This window comes from Pongo pygmaeus, chromosome 1 (assembly GCF_028885625.2).
Source record: "Pongo pygmaeus isolate AG05252 chromosome 1, NHGRI_mPonPyg2-v2.0_pri, whole genome shotgun sequence".
Classification (NCBI taxonomy): Eukaryota; Metazoa; Chordata; class Mammalia; order Primates; family Hominidae; genus Pongo; species Pongo pygmaeus.
Window position 1 is genome coordinate 84,563,410 of NC_072373.2, and position 6,000 is coordinate 84,569,409.

Sequence of the window (6,000 nt, forward strand, 5' to 3'; positions counted from 1 at the left end):
CTCACTGCAACCTCTGCCTCCCAGGTTCAAGCTATTCTTCTTTCTCAGCCTCCCAAGTAGCTGGGATTACAGGCCCCCACCACCATGCCCAGCTAATTTTTTTTGGTATTTTTAGTAGAGTGCAGTGGCGTTATCTCGACTCACTGCAACCTCTGCCTCCCAGGTTCAAATGATTCTCCTGCCTCAGCCTCCCGGGTAGCTGGGATTACAGATGCGCACCACCACACCCAGCTAATTTTTGTATTTTTAGTAGGGACAGGGTTTCACCATGTTGGCCAGGCTGATCTCGAATTCCTGACCTCGTGATCTACCCACCTCGGCCTCCCAAAGTGCTGGGATTAGGGGTGTGAGCCACTGTGCCCGGCCGCCTTTCTACTCCTTTTAATCACACCATATAGTCCCACCTATCATGTGGCTGCAAAAAGGGCAATCTCTCTACCCAGCGAGCGGCTCATGCAGCTTCAGATGCAGCATGGTCGCCCTTCGTGTGTGTGGCTGTTTTATTAGCCCGCCCCTGCCCCTTGGATAGCTGGTGTGCCCATCCTTCCAGGAGGACAGGTGAAGCATCAAGTGAGCACTTGGAGAGGCCCCTCCTGTCTCGTACAATCGCGCTAGCTGACTCTGCTCTCAGGCAGGCTCCTATTTTTAGCTGTATCTGATGGAGGCACTGTCTTCCCAGCTTAATGATCCCTCTCAGGTGCCAGTGTGCCTCCAAACAGCTCTCTGGTGATCCGAAGGACAGGTGGGCACAGGCCCTGATATCATACAAAGAAGAGACTGGGAGACACAGGGCAAAGTGAACACAATTGAGAGGCTGAGGCAGTATGACTTTGCAACCTCTCAAGGCCCTGATTTTCTTTCTGTAAAACAAGACAGGACGCTCTCCAAAGGCTTTCCCAGTTTTAAAGTTCCATCAAACTTCAGTTGAGAAGGGAGAGAACAGATGATTGATGCATCAAAGCCCAAGCAACTAAGACAGAGTCAAGCGATTACAAAGCAGACCACGAATGTTAGCTAGTAAATAGTCCACTCAGCTGTCTGGGTACAAGTGCTAAGGGATATTTAATTTTGGCATGCTTTTATTTTCTCAGGAGAAAAATAGCAGAAGGAAGTGCACATGCCATTTTATTCCGTTGAAACTGCCAATGTGCTCAACTTAGGACTTACATGGGGTTAGCAACGTAGGGGCACACAAGTCAGTACTTTGTTAAACTGCTCCCCAGGCAGGGAATGTTGTGGGTTCAGGTCTAAAGAATGTAACAGTCTCAAGGACTTTGGTGTAGGAGCCACTTATGGTATCCAGTTCACTCCAGACTTTTGACACTGCCTGGGCTCTCTTCAGCAAAGTCATCTCTCAGCAGGTGTGGGGCTTGGGGACAAAAAGTTCAGCCTGAAAGTGGAAAAAGAGTTCCAAAACATGCCGGGAGGGCTGAGGCCTAAGGGCTAAATATGTATGTATCTGTCTATTCATGAGCCTTGGTTCTGTTTGCCGTGCCAGCTGGTAGAAACTATTTTTGTCTTTTCCCTTCAGGCTGCCGGAGTCCCCACTCAGGAGATCTGACTCTAACAGAGTAAAGGCCAGAGGGCCAGAGGAAATCACTCCCGTTTGTTGCATTCCCCAGGGATATCTTTAATTTCCCAGGCTTCATCCGCATTCTACACTTCTGCAGGATTCACTGTCCAGAGGAATCCAAGGGGAAGCCTGTAAATTGTATACCCTTTTTAGGGGCAGAATTAGATCATGTTTTCAGCTTATAGCAAATCAATAAACTCTTGCCCATGGCTAAGCTTATGTGTAGCAGTCCTTATGCCTGAAACTTGATTTGTGACTGCCAATAATGGTGGCTGTCTAAGCCCATTGATTGGGAAGAGAATATGGACCCTTTATAGGAGCCTTGTAGATTTCAGTATGGGAGAGAAAACTGTGGCACAGTGTGAGCTTTGTAGTGAGAAGATTCCTCTGTGGGTGGCTTTGGGCACACACTTTAGCTTCTGTGGGCATCGATTTTCTCTTTGGTAAAATAGAGATGATGAATATTGCTTTTCCAGTGTTGTTATAGAGATTGCCTGTGATTTTAAGGAAACACGATAACCACCATTTACTATTTACCCTGTGTCAAGAATGTGATCCTCCCAGCAACCCAGTGAGTCATATTGCATGACCCTCATCTTATGAATGAAGAAACAGAAGCTCCAAGAGGTGCCACTCGCCCACGGTCATAGAGCTGGTGAGTGACAAAGGCTATATTGGAACAGGAAGTTTTGCTACTGGGCACAAGCTCTAACTACTGAGCTGTAGTACAGCATCAGTGCCTCAAAATGCTCATTATTGTTTTCATCAGCTCCGTGGAATACATTGTCCCGCTCTAGCCCTAAATTGTGCCTTGACTTCAGACCAGATCAAACTACTGTTTTTAATGTGCTCTATTTATGCTTTTGGTTCCCTTGTCTTTCAGAAGGCTTATGACATGTTTCAGGCTTTAAGTTCTTATATTAACCTTTGAGATTAAGGTTAATGTATATATTTTATATATACACACACATATATACACATATATACATATATATACACACACACACATACATATATATGTATAATTATTTTTTTCTTTTTCCAGGTAAGGAAACTAAGTGGAAAAACAATTTGCCTAAGCTTACTCAGAAAATGAATAAATATCTAGGTACCTAGGCTGGTGAGAATGTAGCTGGATAGAACATAGATTTCCTAATGTTTTCAAAAGGCAATTTCTTTTCTGGCTGGGGTTGCTAACAAAGAGATGAATGGAATGATGCGATGAGGGCTATCTCATCACAATATTCCTGAAAGGACAGAAGGATGAAAGGATCACTTCCATAGGTAAGCTCTTCCTAGCACTTCACTTCCTGGACACACTGAGAAAGTTACCTTTAAGACTTGGCCATAGTTCCAGTGACACCAAGTTAAAGAAAAGCAGATAGCTGAGTGGTCAGCTTTTGGATCTATGCTTTCGCTTTTGTTGCCAGACATGCTGCCGTTTGAACTCTTTACCACAAGATCCTCCATGATGACAGATGTGGCAAAGGCATCCCTTCCCCACCTCTTCCTGGTGTCCTTAAATTAGTCTAAATATCAGAGGCAGCTGGGTGCAGTGGCTCAGGCCTGTAATCCCAGCACTTTGAGAGGCTGAGGTGGATGGATTGCTTGAGCCCAGGAATTCTAGACCAGCCTGGGAAACATGGCAAAACCCCGTCTCTACAAAAAATACAAAATTAGTCAAGTGTGGTGGCACACAACTGTAGTCCCAGCTATTCCAGAGGCTGAGGTGGGAGAATCACCTGAGCCTGGGAAGTTGAGGCTGCAATGAGCTGTGACTGTGCTACTGCATTCCAGCCTGGGTGATGGAGTGAGGCCCTATCTCAAAGAAAAATAAAATACAAATCAGAGACAGTATTGCTAATCTGTCATGGGGCTTCAATAGCTTCAGCTCCCTAGATCTTGCTATCTTCCTTCTCGGAAAGCCTGTTTCAAATGTCTCTACTCCCCAAATTGTAGAGGGCGAAAGGTCTAAAAAATGTCTATGTGAAGTCTTGATCCACGGGGCTTGCTGCGTCACTCTGCCACTTGCCTTCAACCCTGTTTTCCCAGCTTAGAGCCACCACTCTTCTGTGCAGAAACAGGCTACGATGGGTTCTCTCTGAGATAGGTTCTTTTGCTGTTGCCCTAGTAACAGAATTATTAAACCGAGTTCCAGCCTCGAGAGTATTTGTGCCTGGTGAGGTAATGTCTGTCGCATCCAGCCTTTCTTTTTGTTCCCACTCCCACTCCCTTGCTTCAGGCCCTCTGTACCTCACATCTTGACTGATGCGTTGGTCTCCTCCCTGGCCTCTGTGTTTCCAGTCCACTGTCAACGACGGGGCTGCCCCTCGCTCAGCAACACTCTTTCTCAGGTTCAGACACTCTTCCTTGGTCAAATTCCCCATCAGCCTGACATTCAAAGCTCTCCACGATTGTTCCAAAATACAACCCACTGTGTGCCTGTGCTTTAGCAGAGCAGGATGTGGCCCAAGGGTGGTGACGGGGTAGAGCCAAGATGAATTGGAAAGAGGAAACTGTAGGGCTTATTGAGCAACCTGTTGGTTGGGAGGCTATGTAATATAGTGTTTAAGTGCATGGGTTTTGACTCAGATTGTCTATAAAATCTTCCTGCTTTCGCTTAATAGCTGTGGAACCTTAGGAAAGTTTCATAACCTCTCTAAGTTGCACCTTCCCCAAATGCAAAATAGAGATAATGACAGTACCTTCCTCATAAAAGTTTTCTTCTGCCAAATTAAAGAAGGTCATCTTCTAAAGTGCTTGGCTTGGCATCTTCAAACTTAGAAAGGCACCAGAAATGTTAGGTTTGATGATGATGATGATAGTAGAGGAAGGTGGAAGGGTGGTGGTTTGAGAAATGGAACTGAGAATGGCTCCTGATTTTGGCGAGTGGGTGGAAATCATGCCAATAGAGAATTCAGGCACAGAATGAACAGGTTTTTGAGAAGAGATAATGATTTCATTTTTGGGCTTATTGACTTTGATCATCATAGCTCACTTTTATTGATTCTCACTGAATGCCAGGCACTACACTAAGCATTTTGCATATGTTGTCTCTTAGTAATTCTCACAACAGTTCCTTGCAGTAAAGGTTATCAACCCATGCAAACTTCAGTAACCAGCCCACAGTTATTAACTTGCCCATAACTTGTCCACAGTTATGAAGATGCAGAGCTGGGATTTGAACCCAAGACTTTGTGTCTCCAGAGGCGGCACACTTTACCACTATATACACTGCCTCTTGAATATCTTTACTATGGATATTAAATTAATCTCTTTTTCATGTTTTTAGTGCTAAGATGGTCTTTGGGGGAACATAATGGTCCATGCTGATTCTTGCCTAGGTTGTGTTTTGTCCTCTTATTTGCAGTCCCCTTGTATAAATTTGGCTCCCAGACTCCAGGATTTCTTTTATGACATGTGCCTTGCTGAGTTTGTGCTTGGAGTCAGAGGCACAGTCCTCACCTAATTCTCACCTGGGTCCTTTTGTCTCACTCCAAATTCCCCCTGGATGGGATTTTTGATCTTGAAGTGAATTAGTGTCTCTAAGCATCAGTTTCCTCCTCTGAACAATGCAGTTATAGAATTGTAGTAAATGTCAAGAGATAGATGGAGTTGATTGAGGAGAAAGGCTGTTTCTAATTTCTCTTAGCATTCACAGTACCCGGGCCAGTTCTGGGCATATATCATGTGCTCTCTGATCATTCAATGAATAGATGACCAACTGAATACATATGCTGGTGTATATCATGAGGGCTTGCCTCTTTTGTTTGACTAGTGACACTGCTTCCTTTTTCAACTGCCCTGCTGTGACAGGTGATTACCCCAACTTAATGTGGTTTTTTTGGGTTGACTTTTAAAGAACGTTTGGAGTCACGTACACCACAATGGGAAACTGGGTTATGATATTAGTGTTGGGTGGTAGGCACTGCCTACATATGTGGTGGGGAATGAGGAGGTGTGGAGGTACATGGGGTGGACTTGATCATATTTCCTTTCTTGACTTTCTTTGTAGTGAAGAAAGATGCTCTAAGAACCCAAGGGACATGGATTTAGCTCCAGTTGACAGAACCCAGGGCACAGTAAATTGTTTTTTAACAGAGTTTTCTGTTCTTTTAATAACAATGCTTTAACGTGGCAACTTTCTAAGTATTTTTTTCCCTATCATTTCAGGTACTTACGCTTTCAATAACCTGCATATGGATTTCAACACTATTTAATTAAGCTCTAAACCTATAAAAATGCACATTTAATACTCAGAGTAAACCCTTGCCTTGTTCTTTCTGAAGGTAAACAGAGGAGATATCTTCTTGAACTCAGAGTTCTGAGATAATTACGATTAGTTGCCATAGAGAGAAAGAGAGAGAGAGAAACACATTAAAATGTATCTTACTTTCTGTGTTTAGGAAATTCATTTAATGAAATAT